Genomic DNA, 21,758 nt, shown 5'->3' on the forward strand with positions numbered 1-21,758 from the left:
CAACGTTTTCCATGGAGAAATTTTTCCTGATGTCCAATTTAAACATCTACTGGCACAACTTCAAGTAATTTCTTCTCATCTTGTTGCCCAGAAGAAGAGACCACTACCAACCCCCCATACAACCCTCCTCTCAGGCAGTTGCAGAGAGTGATGAGGTCCCCCTGATCCTCCTTCTCTCCAGGCTGAACACCCCCAGCTCCCTCAGCTGCCCCTCCCAGCCCTTGTGCTCCAGCCCCTTGCCCAGCTCCGTTGCCCTTCCCTGGACACGCTCCAGCCCCTCAATGTCTCTCTTGCAGTGAGGGGCCCAGAGCTGAGCACAGCTTTGGAGCTGTGGCCTCAGCAGTGCTGGGCACAGGGGGACGGTCACTGCCCTGCTCCTGCTGGCCACACCCTGCCTGATCCAGGCCAGGATGCCACTGCCCACCTGGGCCACCTGGCACACCCTGGCTGATCCAGGCTGTTGGCCTGCAGTAGAAGTCTTCAAAAGGGGACTAAAGACACAGTTTGAAAGTCTGTGACTGATGTAAGCTGAAGTCCCAGAATCAAATGCAAGTCACAGAAAAATGAAAATATAAAACTTACTGAATAGATGAAGAAAACTTTCAAGCATCACACTAACAAGGCTGCATTTTGTAAATTGCTGTCAGTTTGGTCTGAAAGGATTAGGGCTGATTCCTCGCTTCAAGCGATGACAGTACCACAGAGCTACATTTTGTTGGATGATTTCTGAAAAATATCTTTCCCTCTAATCAAGCGCTGCTGTAAACAGCAGTCCCTGACCTACCATTTCTACAGTTTGAATACAGATCTCCACATACACATCTGAAATACCATGTGATATTTACCTAATTTCTCATTCTATTATAAAATGTTCTGCATCAAAAAAAGAAGAGCATCTAAACGACCAAGCAGGCAGTAACCTGGCACAGAGTGATCTGCTAAGCTCCATCCCTTGACTTCTGGTTGTGCTGCAGAGGGACTAAATGTCAAATGTGATTTTTGATAGGCAACTACCCAAAGTACCCTACAAAGTTTATAACTCCATTACAGAGAAGCTTTCAAATCAATGCAAGTCCTGCTGTTCCACTCCCACAGGCTATATACTTGCAGCATGTGATAAACTAAGCAGCAGTAGATGCATTTGGGGTGAGACCTGCAATTAAAACCCAGTTTCTTTAAAAAGTACAGTAGTTGTAACATCATGGCGTGAGCTGCGCCTCTTTCCAAAAGGAGGGATAAAAACAGGTTCTAATTAAAGTCTCCTCTTTCTTAAATATGCTGTATCATTCTGTGGTAGTTGCACTGCTCAGAGTCCAAAAGGAATACGGGAATTCTGCCTAATAAGGTTTTCCCTTTGGATCTTTTTAAACTGTGTTTGGGCTGCTATAAAACCCCAGCTTGTAATTCAGGAATTGGATGTGTGTGACTACTGTCTCCATATCTTTGCAAAACACTTGTGCACCTTCTGATGATCTGCACAGCCTGAAATAAATGCAGAGGTGAATGAGGAACTCCAGGCCTAAAACACTATTGAACACACTTGAATATAAAGAATTTCTCTTTACTCAGGAATTCAATCATAATTTTTTTTTTTACTAGTGGATCCAACCAAGGAGGCAAAAAAGAAAAGGAAAAAGAAATCATTTCCCAAACATTTTCACGACACTACAATAAAAAAGTCTGTAATCCCTGCTACAATACAAAACAAACAAAAGCCAAACCAAAACCACCCATGAACAAACAAACCCCAGATCACACTGAACTACATGTCAATTCCAGTGAGTAAAAAAGCTAATGCTGCATTTGACTCTCCTTACTCACAAACCAGCTGCCAAATTGACTCCCAGAGGCTGGTCCAGATATGGCACAAAAAAAGAGCCCTGACTAGTGGGGGCCCTTCAATTCCCAGTCAAGACTTTCCCTTATCTGCCATCAGTTCCACATATGATTGTGATAATCCCAGCTGCCAAAATGCTCTGGAACTCCTAAAGCTGTGTTCAGAGGTTTGCAAGTATTTTTTATCCTGCTGCAAAATACAGAAGATAAATGACCCTTCTGAGCTCCTCCTAATAACATTTTCCCTCTGACCTTTAATCAGCAAGAGATGCTCAGCTAAACTCTCTTTTTTCCAATTTAGGAATCTGAAGTGGTTTTAGGGAATGTGACCCAGATATGTATTTGAAATGCAGGGTGCAGAGGTGTTCAGGAAAGATCAGTAAGGCCATATGCAAGATCCCAAGACAGTATCACATTTTTTGTGAAGTAAGCATAACATTAAAGAAATCTTGAGAGACATCCTGTGTTACCTAAAACAGAACACAGCCCAGCCTTCCACAAGCCTAGGGAAGAGAAAGCTGTTTGGTCTCAGTGTTTTTTATAACATCTGGACTAATTAAAGTCAGACTTCAACCTAAATTTTTGGGATTTACTTTATGTTACACGAGAACCAAAATATAATAGTTACTAACGAAACCCCCAAGACAAGTCAGTTCTTGCCCTTAGGCAAGAAGAAAAGTTCTCTTTTTAAAGAAACTTTGGAATTATTACCATATAACTATTGGCTGTGTGTGAAGCTACTGGGAATCTGCTGCTGGAGGCCCAGACCTCTATCAGGAGCACGAGGCATTGAGTTGTGCTGGCTGCTGGCTTATTTCCCAGCAGAATTTAATCCTTAAACCTCTCTTTTGCCAAACACCTGCACATCCAAATGACCACTTTTATATCATCTTCCCTCATTCCCTCAACAGCCACAGTTCCCTCAGCCTTGCCCTTCTAAACCTGAATGGAGCTGATTGGAGCACAAAATCCCAGGTAGGCTTTGTGAAAGAATAACAACAACACCAACAAAACTCCTGACGGATGCCTGAAATAAATTGAAATGGCATCTCTCCTGACCTCTGATGTTTTATATTTGTCATGTTGCTCCTGAACTTTCAGTCCTAGAGTCAAATCCAGTCCTGATCAGACAGCATTGGTATTGGACTTACCAGACTTAAGCCCTCAGAAAGAGCACTATCCATATGCTGCAGAGACACATTCTGGTTCCACCTCACTGCTTTTTCAGAAATTGTTCTTCTAAATCACCCGGATCCTCCTGCTCCAGTGACTCCCCAGCCTTTCTGAACTTATGGTGATCCAGCATTCCTTGCTGGACCCCACAGGGTGCAGCCAAACAAACTGTGAGCTATCACAGATGAATCACTAACCTGAAATAATCCTCTCCCACCTCTTTTGTCATCGCCCAGACCAAATGCCCAAGGACCACAGTTCTTGCTCTGGATCAGACTTCTCTTACTGAGGCTGACTATTTGTGCCTAAGTTCTCCTCCCATGTCTCCAAGCCAATAATCAGAATTATCATCATTTTTTCACCTTATTCTTAAACTCAAAATCATTAGTTCTTCTGCAAGCCTTGCCCTAATTGTTGGCAATCAGTCACCCCTATTTAAGTAGTGCCAGGAAATGTTCCCAACCAGTGGAACTGAATCACTTGGACTGTTAATTCGTTAGAGTGCTCCTTGAGACAACTTTGCTCCAGGTCATCTAAAACTTCCCAAATATTCCCTGTTCCAGGAAATAGCATGGCTAAGAAGTACAGTCAGCAACTGGCCGTCCTGTGCTGGATGGGTGACATTTAATGCCATGGACATGGACCACTCCCTGCTGGGACACGTTCCAGGCATGTTTCATTTCCTCACACAGACATAACCCCAGGGTCTTCCACAGAAAATTAGATGAGGTTCAAAAGCAAACATAATAGAAGTCATTTGGGGCAAAACAAAAGAGGGAGAAAATGTTGGTGATGAGATCCTGACCAGAAATACCATCCCTTTTCCATCTGCAAAGGCAGTTACCCAAGATCCCTCAGCATCACGCTGGGAGAAGCAAGCTCACCACTAAGATGCAAACTATCTTAAGTTGAAAATCAACACCTTGAACTTCACCCAGAACTAAACTGAAAGCCAGGAAGATTCAAAAGCATAAGTGCTACCAAGTCCCCTGAGGAAAGCACAGCCAAGCTGGGAAGCAGCTGCTTCATTCCCCAGGCAGAGCACATTGCAAGGATTGAACCTCAAAGGGCACAGCCTGGATCACTGCAGCATTGCTTGCATCTAAAAAAAAGTGACAATTCTGTAGATAAGAACAGGTAGAAGAATGGATGGGGCCTGTTCAGTTCTACATCAAGAAGAACCAAGGACTCATCTTGCCTTCCATTTAGTGATTTTTGCTTCAACAGAGGAACTGACTCTCAGTTGTTGCCTCACTTGTATAATTTGTTTTCTGGTTTTGTCCACAAAAAATTTTAATTTCACCTAATTTAGGCCAAGTATCAATATGATCTCTCTTTCCCCATAGGGAAGCCTGGCTTGTGGCTCTATCCCTTCCTCAAGGAAAAGAGGGAGTATGTCTCTTCCCAGCTTGCTGGTCAGAGCTCATGCTGGATGAGTTGCTACAGCGATGGACAGTGGTCATTGGAGAGGTGTGAAAATTGAGGGTGTCAGGCTGAGTCCCCAAATGCAGGGCTAGTAGGCCCTCAGCTTTCTGCTACCACAGTTGGGGGTTTAGCTGGCAAGCAGCAGTTCTGCATCAACCCAGCAAACTCTGCAGTCATGGTCTCCTCATCATCCTGCACTGAAAACTATGAATCAAAACCCACATTGCCTCGCTACCTAAAGAAACAAAATCAACCCTTCTTTCTGCAGTATTCATGATGTCACTGTTGAACTCACCAGCACAGAACACTCTGAAGGCTGAGGGGCTGGGCAGGTTTGAGAATCCCAGGATGATCATTAAACTCAGCGGTATGCATGGCACCTTGCCACACCACATGGACAGCACCATATCCAGGCAGCCCAAACTCAGAGTGCTGGGATCAGGGCAGTGATCATTCTTACCTGCTTCATCCAAGCATGCACTGCTGCCTCTTGGTGGAGGCAGTGTCCTGGGCAAGGTGGTCCTGAGGCAGCAAGGCCAATGTTTTGGTAACAACTGGGATGGGCCACGGTGTGCCCAGAAAGGGCCTGGTACAAAGGAGGGCTGGCAATACCCACAGGAAGCACTGAGGATTACAGAGTGTCATCCAAACATTTTTCCATTAGTTGTTTGAGAATGAGAGCAACCCTTTCTCTCCTTGACCATTTGGAAGGCATCCAGATGTCAGGTCCTTTGCTAAGTAATAGCCAAAACAGCCAATAGGTACAGCCAAGAAGCTGTTCAGAAGATGGTTTTCCTTTTATTGGAGCTGGGTGAATGTGCACTCAGAGGATGACATTTGCTCTGTGTTGCAACCCTGCAACAAACTCAGTCCACTTTCCTGCTCCAAAGAGTGACTGATAAGGGCTATGGAATGGTACACGACTGTATAGGGCTTGAGTTTTCTCAGTGAGATAAACAGCTAGAAGGTGCCTCAGAAATGAAATGCCCTTTGATTCCATCCTCCTGACTCGTAATCCTCTGCCAATGCAGTCTGCTCAGCAGCCTGCTCTGCTGACTTGCTTGTGCCTTCCCCACGGGATGCTCCGGAGTCCTGCACATGCCAGAGGGTCCTTCTGCACCCAGCTGACCCCAGCCACAGAGGGAGGGGTGTGTGGACACGGGCTGCCAGAGGGCACAGAGGTCCCACACTTGTGTTAAAGGGCACCATTCACATGGCTGATTGTGACAGGACAAAAATTTGAGAGATGAAGTGTGCCTTGTCACAGGAGTCAGCTTGACGCAGACCAGTGTGTTGTAGTGTGTTGCAATCCGGTAATATTGGAATATTATTCCAATACCAGTGCTCACTGACAGTTAAAGATGATTACCCATCCAATACCCACCTAAAGAACATCACACTTTATGACACCTAATTTTGACAATTACACCAAGGAATGTTAAGAAAAAGTCTGAAAGAAGGGGACCGGAATTTTGCAGATAAAATGAAGAATTAATCACTTTTACCAAATGGGCCCAGTTACAGCATGTTAACACTTCAGGCCCTGGTTTGATTTGCTGAAATTATATGCACTTAACCTCTTGTGATGCACAAACTATTTCATTAACTTCTTACTAACAAAGCATGACAAATTCGTTTAAGTAGGGAAATTAAAAGAGGAAAGACCATGTCTGCATCTAAGCTGGACAGTCAGCTGCTTTCACCTCATCTCCTATTTCCAGGCAGTTTTCTAGTTCCCTTTTAACCCAAAGGGTGTAAAATAAAATATTTCTCAAAATGAAATACTCTGCCAAGAAAAATACTTTCTAGTTACCTAAGCTTGCTTAAGCTGCCAGAGGACTGTGAGAGACACCTAGATCCAGTACCCACTGCAGTCAGTTTATGACCTTTCCTTGACTTCAGGCAGGCTTCAGGCAGAAGGTAATGTTCTTACTCAAAAATATGAATCCTCTGGGGGGTAGAAGGGCTACAGAAAATGTCTTGAAAAGAGAACTGAAACAGAACTGTGCAGGGCTCTATGAGCTCTGAGCTCTGGAGCATTTTCTCTTACATGTAAATAGTTTTTGAAGTGCATTTGTCAGAATAAAAAAGCAGAATATCTGAATTTTTTTGGCATCTTAAAGCCCCAGCTGCTAACAAACAAACAAAAGAAAGGAAAATAAAAAACCAGTCATCATTGTTCCAACATTAACCTGGAAGAAGCAGAAACTTCCTTTTCACCCATGGTACCATCAGAATACATAACATCCCACAGTTAAAACAAAACTGCTGATGCCTTGCTAGGTTAATAACCAGAGCAGGAATGAGGAAAATAGTCTCAGAAAAAAAGCTAAAGATGGCAGACAGGCTTCCATTGCACTTTGAGGAAACAGAAAATGATAGGGGAAAAAAGTGTGTTTCCTGGGTACAGGAAAGGTCACTTTCATTAGAGTTGGCCATTAGCCACAAGTCCATCCCAACGTAAAATGTGGAGAATCCTTGAGGTCTGAGGGATAATCAAATTATTTTTAAAAGTACAACAAGATATGAAAGGAAATTCCCTTATTAAGGTCTGCAGCTGGATCCCTAACTGAAGGAAAACAGGGACAGCTGGAGGGTAATAGCAGTCCTCTAAAAGATAAGAGATAAGGAACATTTGCTCTCAGGGACCTGAGTGAAAAAAGACCTGTCTGTGAATGGACATAAAATATTAATATTCCCGTATCTAAGTTCCTCTAGACAATAGAAGAAATCAAGAGCAAACCTTGAACAAACAAGAGTTTTGCAACAGATGTTCTGTGAAATTTAAAACCCGTATTTCACAGCATGTCACGATTCGCAGGATGCCTCTTCACTATGGCACTTCCCAAGAGGAAGCACAACACAGAGCCCTGGAGACTGTGACAGCACCAGTCCCTGAGTAGAAGAGACTAGATTTCAGTGCACTGATTGTCTGCTAGCTGGTTGCCTGCTAGCCTGTTTTTGTTTCCCTGGGTCATTTTAATTCTGCCTGTAATCTGGATACATATGACAGTTAAGTGGCCAGGCTTAACTGTCTCAACAGGGACCTCATCAAGCCTCTGAACACACTTCCAAAAAAGGCTAATGCCACCCCTGACGCTTTGCTGATGCACACTTGGCACGTGTGCCATGTTTTCTCATGGTGGCTATCTTCTCTTGGAGAGGAAAACAACTGGAACTTACAGCAATTTTAGCAACCAGATCTATAAAGGAATAGAATTTCTCATGATAGGTGTCTGCCACTGGCATCATACTGTGTGAAACTGTCCCACAACAAGCTTCATTTTGAAAGCAAGAGCTGTGTGTTGTTTGGAAGGCTCTTCCTTGTCTGCTGTAATGATGAGGAGACACCTTTCCTATTTTAGCTTGATTTTGCTCCTGGCCCATTTATATCTCTTCAGTTCTCAGACGTGATTTTGTCTGTTTTCAGAATATCCTTGTTCTTCCCACCAGCATTTTCATAGACAGCAGCTGCATCACCTCCAGCCTCCATTTAGCTAAGCTAAACAAGGGAAGCTCCTTTATTTTTTTTTCTGATACAACAAGCCCTTCCTTCTCTTGTAACACACAGTAGTTCTTCTCCTGACCTTTTCCAGTCCAAAGGCAGAGATGCACAAGTGGTCCCAGATACAATCAGGAGGAGACCTTGCAATGAATCTTACCATCTCTCCACTGGAAATATGGGAATATTCCCTTTTACAAACCTGCAGTACTACTGGGATCACACTTGGATCAGTCAATACACCAAGAAGTTTCCTCTGGAAAAGAAGCCCAATCCTCAGCTCACAGAACAGTTGGCTCAGGTGGCTCCTCCTTCCTGCAGTGCTGCCTGTTGAAGGGACTCAAGCAGGACACACAGAGCAAAACCATTCTGTGTGAGGAATTAAGATGCAGCCTTAATGCTATATAGTAAGCTAAAGTTGATGGCTGGACATCAAGCCTGTGTTACCAACCTGCAGCAAAGTCCACACTGCCAAATTTTTTTGAGTCCCTCTCTATTCAACCTGAGGTTTGACGTGCACTCAAATCTGTTTTTCTCCCAGCATGAGCTACTGAGCATTTTTGGAGATATTGACTAAATTTGAAGCCCCACAGGTGAAGATTTACATGCTAGGCGTGCTGGGACATTTGCAGCGCATTTGTTCTGACAGTAGAGAACAAAACCATGATAAAGTACTGATGTCTGGGTCAGCCTGCAAATATACCTAAAAGACATCAGCATCCCAGCTGCTGTGAGTCCCTGCACATCCACAGACACTCCTCAGCACTTGCCTACAAGTTGGTGAAAGTTTTATAACAATGCACACGTCCTTCCTTTTGCAGTGTGATGGAGAACCTAACAGAGCTTGTTGGCAGAAGTTTGAGTCATCAAAGAAACGGGGAAGACCGGAGCTTGGCTGCAGTGGGAATCAAGTGTTCTCTGTGCAGGAACACCACACACTCTGGTAGGCACCACAGGGCAGATGAACTGGAAGGGAGACGAGGTTCAATGCCAGACATCCCATCAAACTCCCTGCGCTGCCTGCAAAAGCGTGCTGCAGAAAACAGCTGCAGATCTTGCAGATGTGCAAAGCTCTTCCCAGACTATTTGAGAGGAGGCAAAAGCCGCTGGTTTTGGCCAAGGGATGAATCTGAATGCATCAAAAAGAGCAAGGAAAAAAGGCCTGGTGAGTCTCAAGCGCACTCAGCTGAGGAATCCATCATCAAGAGCAAGCCTGGAGAATGCCTGGGACTGAGCTGTGCCTGCTCAAGGGTGAGTGAGGAGAGCAGCTCCCAAAATGCACAGTGAGCCAGCCTCAGCAGCTCTGCAGCAGCTTTACTTCACAGGGAGTGCAGCAATGCCAGGCCAGTCTCAGGTGACAGGGAATATTTCATCAGCAGGTACTGAATGCTGTACAATGGACATCCCTTACTGCATGCTCCCTGGACATTGATCAATACTCAAGCACCTGGGACTGAAGCTATTTATCTACTTATTTATTTTACAGCTTTACAAAATTGTTCTAAAGTGTTTTTCTTTGCCTTCTATTTTCCCACAGATGATTCAATATAAATTATAGTAATTACGTATGGTGAAGAGAGTAATTTGCTTTAACAATTGTGTGAGGTTTAATTGTTATCAGTTTCATGAGATTTCTATCCTGTCCAATTGGCCATATAGTTTGAATGATCTGTACATCATGGAAGTGTGGATGCAGAGATTATGCTCAAGGGATGAATTTTCCATATGCGTTCTATTCAATTTGACTTGGACCTTTGGAACCAAACTGAATTTTCTGGGGGAATTAGAAAGAAGAGGTGCTAGAAAATGCTTTCTAGAGGCAGGCAACAACTTTCTAGAGGCAGCAGAGAGAAAAAACCTGTAGCTTATCCTCATAACATTCTCATGTAACAGACAATCAACAGAGGTCAAAAATGCCACAGCCAATTTCTATCTTTAACAAAAATGACAGGAAAAGAAGAATTTTAGCTGAAATTTTCTTTCTAATGTGTGCAAGACCACTTTCCAACACAACTTTCTAGAGCTGGAGTTAGAGATTTTCTAAGAAAAGAACCTAAACCATTCATCTCCCATTGTAATGCATTAAATGGGACTCTGAAGAAAGATAAGAAAGGCTCAGTTTAAAGCTAAATTAAACATGTTTTGTATTTTTGAAGCACCATCTGCAGGGCTCTCACCCCATTGAGTACCACCAGAACAGCAATGTTACACTACATATGACTGATTTTGCTCAAGTTTCTACTGTGGCTATGCCAGTTAAAATACAGAAGATCTTTATGTTCTTATGCATTTGGGTTTCTCATTTCCTCTCTGTCCTCACAATCCCTTTTTAGCAATGTCATACAGATGTGAGATCAACAATTTCAATTCTTTGCATTTACTTGTTCCTTAAGGAAACAGAAACTGGAGGAAGCCAAATAGGACCTCTATGTGTGAGTGCTCCTCACTGAGGACTGAAGGACCCCTACTTCATGAAGATATTACATTATAGCTTTTATTTTCCAATGACTTCTAGCAGCTGTTTAAAAAAGGTTAGATTTTTCCACTTCTTTTTTTTTTTTTTTGTCCCTGCTGTCTGGAAAATTGATAGCAAATGTGGTTGCTGTGATGTATACATAATACCTTTTGACTTCAACTTTTCAGTTATTATGACAAGCATAAACCCAGCTATTATTGTGTGGCCATGGCCTTTTGCAATAAATATTTCTTCTTTCTCTGTGGTGCTTAAATCTCCCCTTCATACACTGCATACACTTTTTAGATAGAACTTTCATCCTACCATGCAGGATTGGAACTCTAGGACCCCTCTCATCCCTGTGACCCCTCTCTGCACTCTGAATTCATCTCCTATGAATCACTCAAGCACAGACCAGCCGAGATGGGAAAGCCTTTACAGAGGTCAGCCAGTCCAATCCCCTGCTCAAAGCGAGGTCACCTTGACTGAGGCTTACTGAGAACCATGCCTGGGCTGCTTTTGAATGTCTCTAAGGATGGAGACTCCACAACCTCTCTGGGAAACCTGTTTCGGTGCTCAGTCACTATCAAAGTAAAAAAATGTTTCTTTTCACGTTTAGATGGAATTTCATGTTTAAGTTTGTGCCCGTTGCCTCTTGTCCCACCACTGAGAAAAGCCTGGGTCCATCTTCTTCACTCCTCTCATCATATACACATTGACTAAATCTCCCTGAGCTTTCTCATCCTCAGGCTGAACAGCCCCAGTTCCCTCTGCCTTTCCCCATGCATCAGACACTCCAGGCATTTAATAATTTTCATTTCCTTCAGTAGACTTGCTCCAGCATGTCCAGTGTGTCTCTCTTGTACTGGGGAGTCCAGAACTGGACACAGCACTCCAGGTGTCTGCTGAGGCTGAGCAGGAGGGAGGGATCAATGCTTTGCCTAATGCAGCCTGGGATGCCAGAGCTGGGAGGAGTGTTTCTGGCACACCTCGTGGAATGGCACTGATGTTCTACCACCACTCCTGACAGCTAGCCTAGCTGAACAGCCTTTTCCCAGACACATAATTATGGATACTTACAGCAACTCTGACCTGCCAATTCCTTCAGAAGCTTTTCCTCCTCTGTCATTTACAGCTGCTAAGATCCTAGTTTGTAATAAAGGTTTTGTTATTAGATAGCAAGTACCTGACCTTTCATTTTGTACTGTTAAATTTCAGTCCCTTTCAATTATTGCAGTCCTCAAGGTCACCTAGTTCTTTCTGAAGATGGTTTGAATATCTCACATTTGTCCAACACATAACCTTTCTCTTTGTAAGTTCTGATTACCTTTTAAAAGTCTCTGTAGTTGGAAAGCCTCTGAAGTATTACATTCTTCATTCATTTTCCTGCCCGTTTTAAAACTTCTATTATTTCTCCTTTGTCGTTCATCTTACCTACAGTTATGCACCCTGGCAAAGCCCTCCACCATCCCCTGGCATTGAGAGGACTGCTTGGCACCACCCATTAATTTTCCATTCACTAAGAACGAGGTGTATGCACCTTGCAGCAGGAATAACCTAGGTAGGTACTGGAGGTACTTCCAAAATTACCAACCTAGATCAAAGCAAACTTTCAGACTGGGCTGTTAAATCCACTTAAGAATCCTTCTTGTGCTTATGGTGTAGTGTAAGTTCAAAACTAGGGCAGGCAGCTGCTACTTACATCTGAAATGCTAGCATGGTTCTATCCATGTAAGATGTAGTATTTAAGCTACATGCTGCACTAGCCAGAGATCTTCACTGAGATACATATGATGACTGAGTAACTTCCTAAGGTCTTACAAATAAATCAGTTTAAAACTCCTGTATACAGAATGGACCATGTTGTCTGCCATGGATATGGCATGGAATTGCAGCTGTGATTTCTTTACTTCCTTTGAGAACCTCTTCAATTGATTTAGACATCAGTATGTAGGACATGTACAGGCCAAATTTAAAAAAAATTGAACATTCTAAACAAAGTGCTGGTTAGATTATTTACCAAACTTAAAGACAATTCAAAACCTTTTAAAATCTTAATTATTTACAATTTAATTCTTAGCCTCAGGCAATAATATTGGATAATATAAACACCATATATGCTCTTTGGGAGTGGGGCCAAATGCAGGGACAATTGTTAGAAGCTATACATTTTTAGAAATTGAGAGGAATGTGGCATAGCCTTGGTCTACATAGTTTGCATGTAAGGCTTAAAGCATTGCAGTATGGTTTTGTCTCTTTAAAGTAATTTGTAGCTCTGTGGTCAATATGGGAAAGTATTCTTTGTGAAGTAGTTGCCAGATACAATTTTTTTCTCCAATTTTCCATCTTCAGACTTTTTTTGAAAAATTAAAAAGCCTTTTACTCAAAAACACATTGAAGTATCAATGTATGAAAACACATTCGAGTTTTGAATAGTTGTCAATAACCATAAAGTAAATCAAGGCTTCTAAATTAAAATTGAAAGCTATTAACCTTGAGAGACTTTTTAGAAAAAGAAAAAAGCATGAAGGGCAACATTTGCTTAGTTCTATAAGTCTGAAGACACAGAGACATTTAAGCACTTGGGAACCTTACAGTCTGTCTGCACTGAAAAGAGCTCTGTTTCCCCTGCATGAAAACCCATCCTACTTTGCCTTTTAGGTTGCATTTCTGATTTTATGAGTACTCAAAGAATAAAAGCAGAAGAAAGATGTGGCCCTGTTAATTGTTTTAGAAGGAACCCTACTCAATCAAGCAGCCTGTGAGCATTAAACACTATCAGCCATTAGCAGGTGGCCAAGGGGCAGATTAAGGGCTGGCTGGCAATTGTCTCTGCTCCGCAGGGGCTGGCCACCAGAGACTCTCCATTAACTTCTACGCTAGGAGAAGTGATTAAACATGCAGGATGTGGTGAAATGAGGAGCAGGTAAAGCTGCTCTGGTGGCACAGCCAGGCAGCAGCGTGCAGCTGGCCCGAGGCGGGGAGCAGAGAAAACACCCAGCCTGTCAGTGCTGCCCAGGGCGGTGGAAGGAGGTGCCACCAGAGAGCAAACTAGAGGTGAAGAGACTGAAGAGAGCATAGGAAACTAACTGAGGGAAAGTAAGGGATGCTCAGAGACCCTCCTGATCTGAGGGAAGACCTCCCTAAAAGTCTTTAGAAAGGCCACTTTTGGGGAAAAAACAGCTAAACAAACAAAACCAAACAAAAGGAGAAAAGAATAAATGAACTTGAAATTATCTGGTCAACTCTGTCAACACCCACACCTTCACTACCCCAGCACCAGGAACATTGCAGACAGTCCCATTCTCAGCAAATAGGAGGTGTATGGGAGGTTGGTTGCCAGAAAAGGGAAAAACAGGGTCTGGCACTTACCTTGACATGTCATGAGATGAGGATGCACTTATGGGTTGTACTTGTCCAGCAGCTGACACACACAAACATGATCACAAGTAATTTGTGGTGATCATGTTTTTCAGATTTTTTCCTTGGTACAGAATCACAGAATGGGTAAGGCAGGAAGAGGTGACAGCGGGGTTATCTGGTTCAATCTCCCTGCTCAAGCAAAGTCATCCTAAAGTGCATTGCACAGATTGCATCCAAACAGCTCTTGAATATCTCCAGTGAGGGAGGCTCCACAACTTCTCTGGACAATCTGTTCCAGTGCTCGGTCACCTGCACAGTAGAGAAGTTCCTCCTCATGTTCAGCTGGAACTTCTGTGCATCAGTTTCTGCCCATTCCCCCTTGTCCTATTGGATGGCACCACTGAGAAGAGCCTGGCTCCATCCCTTGGCAACCACCCTGTGGATACTTCTAGATATTGATGAGGTCCCCTCTCAGCCATCTCTTCTCCAGGCTGAACAGACCCAGCTCCCTCAGCTTTCCCTTTTAAGAGAGATGCTCCAGTCCCTTCATCATCTTTGTAGCCCTCTGCTGGACCTTCTCCAGGAGCTCCATGTCTCTCTTGTCCAGAGGAGCCCAGAACTGGACACAGCACTCCGGACAAGCTGACCAGAGGTGAGCTTGTCACCTGGTGATGTTCTAGCAGCACAAAAAAGAAGCACAATAAAACCTGGAAGCACTCATCCCAAGCTGCAGACAGTGTGAGCTCAGAGCAGACTACAACAGAGAGCAGTTCAATACACAGAAAGCAGTCTTGGCCATCTTTTAGGAAATGAAGGAATCGGGACAGATCCAACTCACGTGAAAGTGACAAAAATACCACTCCCTAAAAGAGCTGGAAAAGGCCACCAGTGGGGTAGAGTGTCACGTACAGAAGAGGAGCTTCACAGCAAATCTACTTTATCACAAAAACAGCACTTCACTGGCTTCACAAAGAGCTGCTGAAGCAAAATTGTTCCAGTGGGGAACAAATCTAAACAAAACAAAGCAGATCATTCTTGGACCAAAGAGGAACAATTTTCATTTGACCCTGGAAGCCAGAAGTTTGATCAACATGTGCACTACAACACAGTAATAATGACTGCAACAGGTATCAAATCTCCTGGGAATATCTTTTGGTGAAGTCTGGCTCCTTTACCAGCAAGATTTCAGTACATCATCTCATAGTTACCAAACACCATTAAAAAGGAAAAAGAAAAAATGTCTGCTAACAGATTCTTTCTCACATAATGCTAAAGAGGAGGGAGAACTGAGAACAGAAACACATGATATTATAACAGTCAGCAAAAGTCATGAGAGAAAGATGAAATTATGATACAAGTGAAACTGCTAAGAAAATAGGTGTCATCAGGCCATTCTGCACAAGAACAACGAGCTCCCTGGCACATTTTTAATTTGGGGATGGAAAAGCAGTTCTATGTGAATAATGAGCATGGCTAAAATTGATTTATTGACTTCAGGACATTTTAATTTTTAAGGAAACAGTGGACAGAAAAGATTATAAGGGAATTTTTATGCAAAAAAACCCAAATCCAACAACAAAAAAAGCCAACAATCAAAGAAAAAAAGCCCAAAAAAACCCAGGAAAACACATATTTTCTGGCCCTACATGAATTCAGGAAACAGGATACATGTTTAGAATGTGCTGCATTTGTTTCAAAGTGCAAGGAGCTGCTGATAATTTGTGGTACTCCTCATGGAGTCTGGCAGAAATTGGCAACTGATTTGTTTGAGCACAGCAAAGCTCTGTGCAATGATAGCTGATTATTACTGTGATTCTTACCAAGTAATTCAGCTAAGCTTCACATTTTCCAGCACAGAAGTGAATGACATAATACAATATTTGCCAAACTTCTGATGAGCTTGTTTTGAACACAGCACAAGACACTTCCAAGGCTGCAGAGGATCATGCTTCATACAGAATTGCAATCTATATCAAATGTACGCATGTCTAAGCAAAACCAGACGCAAAAAACCAAGAACAAGAGTCCAAAAAGTGCCAGTCATGGGCTTCAAAATCTTCACATGTGCATGTTGAAGAGGATTTTGAACTGTGTTCATCTTCAGTGGAACCAGCTGAGCACAAGGCTGTAGTGGTACAGCCCCTTTCGGTTTTCCAAGGACCAGTACTGTCCATCAGAAACACTTAAATGTTGACTACAGCCCCAGATTCCACTTTTGCAGAGCTCCTGGCCAATATGAGCTTGGAGATCACTCAACCACTCTCATATGCTGAAAACTTCATGCCTCCCTTCTGAACAGACATGTCTCAATCACAGAAAGCACCCTCTACCACCTCCCATTACTGAACAGGTCAGTGAGAGCAGCTTCAATATTAATTGCACAAACTGATAATTGCAGAATCATTGATTGGTTTGGGTTGGAAGAAACCTTGAAGGTCATCTAGTTCCAACCCCCGCTGCTGTGGACAGCAACACCTTCCCCTAGACCACATATTCAGAGCCCCATCCAACCTGGCCTTGGATACTTCCAGAGATGGGGCATCCCCAGCTTCTCTGGGCAACCTTTTCTAGCGCCTCACCACCCTCATAGTAAAGAATTTCTTCCTAATATCTAATCTAACCCTACCTTCTTTCAGTTTAAAGCCATTCCCCCTTGTCCTGTCACTACATGCTCTTGCAAATAGCCTCTCACCATCTTTCTTGTAGCCTCCCTTCAGGTACTGGGAGGCCACAGTCACCCTGAAGCCTTCTCTTTTGCAAATGAAGCTGCAAAGTTAAAACCGCCTTGAAAAATAATATTTTGATTACTCTGTTACATGGTCTCATGGATTATACTGTATCTGCTAAATTAATTCTAGATGAAGATGATGTGGCTTGGAAGATATTTGCTCTTGAAATTTGGGTATATCAAGGCCAAAGTGAAGGCATAACAGTGAGCAGGCTTAACAGCCAGCAGAGAGAAAACCCCCATTCCCAGATGAGCATCCTTGCAAGGACTGATCACCCCTTGGTCAGGCCTTTCCCACATCTCAGCACATGAGCACATTAATGCACAGGTAAGTGTTATTGAGAAATGCCTAGCACAGGGGAAGTGCTGGCATTTGTCTGTGTTTTGTCTATTTTCTTTAGCAGAAGAAGCACCAGAAGTGAGTCATTTTCTGCCCTACTCTGCACCAGGTGTGCTGTGAAAGCAGAGCAAGCAGCTTTCTTTGTTTTGGTTACACAGCTATGAAAAGAGATTAGCTCAGTTGGTTAGAGCCTGATGTTGTTGATGAAAGGTTGTGGGTTGGATCCCTATATGGGGGATTCACTAAAGTGTTGGACTTGATCATTGTAGGTCCCTTTCACCTCAGAATATTTTATCACTCTGTGTTTCTTGCAACAAGCCCCCAGTTCTTCCAGGAGAATCAGGATCAAAATTGCTGTTGTTCTAAATATGTGAATAGAGACCAGAAAAGACAAAGAGAATTATAATTAAATATGGGCATACAGCTATCTCTCAAAGCCCCCTGAAAGGGTACACAACCCCTACGTACATTTTGACTACAAACCCAAGTGCAAACTGCTTGTGAGTGAGTTTGTACATCATGGATGTATCATAGAATCATGGACTGGTTTGAGTTGTATGGGACTTTTAAAGGTCCTCTAGTCCAGTCCTCCTGCAATGTGCAGGGACACCTTCCACCAGAAGGTTTCTCAGAGCCCCGTCCAGCCTGACCTCGAATGTTTCCACCTCTCTGGGCAGCCTGCTCTAGTATTCCACCATTTCACTGTAAAAAAGTTTCTTCATAATATCTAGTCTGAAGCTACCCTCCCTTAGTTTAAAACCCCTTGTCCTACCACGACAGGCCCTGCTAAAAGCCTGCCCCATCGTTCTTATAAGCCCCCTTTAGGAGCTGAAAGGCTGCCGTGGGGTCTCCTCAGAGCTGGCTCTTCTCCAGCCTGAGCAGCCCCAGCTCTCTCAGCCTGTCTTCACCAGAAAGATGCTCCAGCTCCCTGATCATCTTTGCAGCCTCCTCTGGACTCACTCCAAGGGATCCTCATCTTTCCTCTGCTGGGACCCCAGAGCTGATGCAGCCCTGCAGGTGGGGTCTGAGCAGAGCAGAGGGACAGAATCCCCTCCTGGCCCTGCTGCCCACCACTGGATGCAGCCCAGGAGCCCAGGACACATTTGGCTTTCTGGGCTGTGAGTGCACACTGACAGCTCATGTCCAGCTTTATCATGTTAGCATTGCAGTACAGATCATCAGAGCCAAACCAGCTATCACAAGGATTATGGCACTATTTATTACTCGATGAAAAATTGAAAACAAAAATAAAGAAGAAAAAAGAAACAATTTTTTTTTTAATATATCTTCAAGTCACCCCAGAGCAGAGGTAAGCTGTCACACAAGCCTTAAAAAATGACCTCACACAGTGCTCAATTTCAAAAGCTAGGCCTTCTTTTAGCCTATAAACACAACAGCAAAAGCAGTAGGAGAAGGAGAACTGTACCAAAAGAAACAGAGATCCAGTGCCCCAAAGATGCTTAAGCCAAAAACCTTGCAAAATTGCCAGCAGGGAGACTGTCTCAAAAAGAACCTCCTTGCTGAAGATGAATAGTGATAACTACATGTATTTATCAGGCTAATTCTCTTTCAATAACTGAGCAGTGGGTGGGCATATATTTCATTAAAATGGCAAAGGCTTTCGCCTACCATAAACCAAAAATATAAACATGAATATGAAAGGCCATGAATTATGCACTCTGCTGTCTTTGATCATCAGGTAGGGAGGAGAGCTTTAAAAATTACATTCAGGAATCAGCTCCAGCTGCCAGAACACCTCAACATCACAAGCATCACGTAGGAGTTATCTCATACCTGATCAAAAGCTGATTTGTTGCCTGCCTTTACAGTAAATACTTGCAGCATATCAAGCTATCTGTAAGATGTACACATTTCTCAGTAATCAGCTACAAAGAATAGCTTGCCCATACCTATAGAAAAAAAACCTTCCAAATTAACAAGTTTTGGGTCAATAAAAGAAAAATTATTTAGCATTTACTGATTAAAAAATAAAGAGACAGAAAGACTACTGCCTGCTGGTAGAGATCTCAGTGCAGGAATCCTTCTACTGTACCTGAACCACCCATGCTGACCCGTGCTTGGGTCCTCTTTTGAAAAGCAAAGAGTCATTTCTGGGGCCAGCCATTGCTCTAGCACCATGCTGTCAGGCTGGGGTTCCTTGTGCAGTCAATGCAGCCAGCACCAGGAGGCTTCTTCACTTCCCAGTGGAAACTTTGCACAGAGTTTGTAAATGTGGAGGGAGGAGAAAGCCAAATGTCATGGAGCCTCTCACTTCAGTCTCGTACCTGAAGACCCGTGACTCCCCTCGTTACTCACCTGGGGTGTTCCCTGCATGCAGCCACAGGGTCCCCAGGGGAATCTCCTGTGTTGAGACTGGAATCCACTGTGTCCACACTGCCAGCTGTGGGGAGGGGGAAGCCTGTGAGCTTCCGAGCACTAAAGCATCCTGCCAAATCTCCCGACGTCACCCACAGCCATGGTCATTTACTCCATAATTCACTGAATGCATCAGGTGGGCAACAGGGCCATGCATCAGCTCCAGCTGTCACCTTCCTGCACTGATTGTCCCCAGGGAGCTGCCAGGCTCCTGTGCTCCCTCCATACTTGTGTCTGCAGGCTCCTGCACGGGGTCAGTCTCAGAGCTAGGCACGAGGGAGCCATCAGTCACTGGAGAAGCAGCAGGGCTGTGACATTCACACAGAGACAGGCAATTTCAGTGAGCCAGCAGCACGGACACAGCAGCCTGTGCCCACATTATTCAGAGCTGGGAAGGGCCTGCCTGCCAGTCTTGGGGCTGGGCAGCAGCTGCCAGCTCCTCACTCACACATGGGGCTCTTTAGATGCAATATTTAGATGTGGAGGTAATGATGTAGACGTGGATGCAGACCCAATGTTTTTCACCTTTGTAAGCAGGCGAATCACTTTATATTTGAAGGTGAGAAATATCTTTTATTTTATACCTCTGAGCTTTTTTCTTCTCTGGGACAGGAATCTGTGAGGGTTGCCAGTGAGGCACTGCCCCAGACAGCATTGCACCCCATGGAAGGGAAAGGCATCAGTCCTCCCTGCCCTGCTCAGCTGCAGGACAGACGGTGCAGGAGGAGCCAAAGAATGGGAATTGCAGGGAGAGCAGGCAGCTGCTGCAGCAGGGCAAAGCACATGGCTTCTTGCACGCTCTGTGCCGATGCCAGACCTCATGGCTCTGCAGCTGACTGACTTCTGCCTGTGATGAACAAAAAACCAAGTTCCCATGGGGCTCTGCAGGGTCTTTTCCCAAATGATGTTCTGCTCTCTCCCCTCTCCAGACTCTGGAAAAAGTAGATGCAGGCAGCCCTGAGCACTGTGGTGGGTTTCAGGTAGGAGAGGAATAGCTGAGATAGCTCATTTCAGGGACCTGGCTGAGTACAGCTGTTAGAAAAGGAGAACTCATTCAGTTCATTCTTCTCATTGTGGGAGTGTTGAGTCAGAGGGAGGTGCGTAGAAACTTCAATGACATTTGAAGTTACTAGTTAGAACAACAAAGAAGACAAAGGGCAAAAAATATCTTTGTTAATGCTTCTACTTGCTATGAATAAACCACTCCCACTTCTCACACCCCAACAGCAGAGCCTTCCCTGCAGCCCTTCTGCCAAGCTCTGCTCCCCAGCCCTGCCCTGCCCTGTGAGAGCCCTGCAGCCCAAGCCATCAGTGCCTGAGGGGTCCCTGACCGTGCTTCTACAAGAAAACACTCTCCAGAAGAAAGTTCTGCCATGCATGTGTGTGGCAGGAAGTCAGGGAGGAAGAGGAAGATCTTCTTGGAGGTTGTGCTGGATGAAAGAACATGGAAGAGATGGAGGAGAAACTTCTCCCTCTTGCTATGCATGAACATGCCATCTGCCTCCACAGCCTGAGGAATGAGAGTAAGAAAAATGAGGGAGAAAAAAGACAAATAGAGAAGATTCCTGAGCCTAAGAGCAGCACATTCAGGTGGACTAAGTGGGAATAAGGGATTTTTAATATCTGGAATTTTTTAGATCACAGAAAGGACACCATAAAATGTTAACAGGTTAGAGAAAATAGAAAGCAGGATGAGAGGAGTCACCCTATTCTTTACATTTGAGAAAACTGTTCATATGGTCCAATTTGAGCACTTTCTTCACCAGCAAACTGTGGAAACCAAAAAAATATAAATACATTCAAAACTGGCTGAAAAAATGCAGAGGAAAAAATGTGTGCAGGGGTTTTAATACTAAATGTGCCATCTTGGTTCTTTCTGTTCTTCAGCTACAGATTGCTGGATCAGGGGACTTAGGGAGATTAGGGAGAGTGTCACTACATGTTTGACCTCTTCTCCTGCTCTTGATCAATGTGAGATACAGGTCTTGATCTGAACAGAGTGTTCCTGCCCTGGCCCAGGATCAGACAAGACCTTGGAAAATCCAGTATGGAAATTCCAATCTTGGAAAATCCCCAGCAGATCAGACAAGATCTTGGAAAATCCAGTATGTTCCTCTTTCTCCTCTTCCTCCTCTTTTTGTTCTAACCAAGGTAACTTTCCACCAGGATATATTTGGAAATGACAGATCAGTATGATGTCAATTTGGACAAAATGGCTGATTGATGTGCTTGTCAAATGCCAGGGGATTAACTCATTTGTGATAAATGTTAGGGAAACAACACAGGGTCTCAGATGAGAAAGCCAGGTCATTGTTCCAGACATAGAGTGCAGCAGCTCTGTGACCATTCCACATCCAAAAGCAGCTCAAAAGCAGAGCACCATAGAGCAAAGCACAGATGTGAAATGACAAAGAAACCCCACCAACTTTTTTGCAAAAAATTCTGTTCAGAAGTGTGAGGAGAAGGGGATGTAAAAGAGCCTCCACTTTGATAATGCTAACAAGCCAGTTCTCCATTACATCTGCACTGGACTAAATACAGGGACTCTCTCTTTGAAATA

Source organism: Fringilla coelebs (assembly GCF_963513975.1).
Source record: "Fringilla coelebs genome assembly, chromosome: 2".
Lineage (NCBI taxonomy): Eukaryota > Metazoa > Chordata > Aves > Passeriformes > Fringillidae > Fringilla > Fringilla coelebs.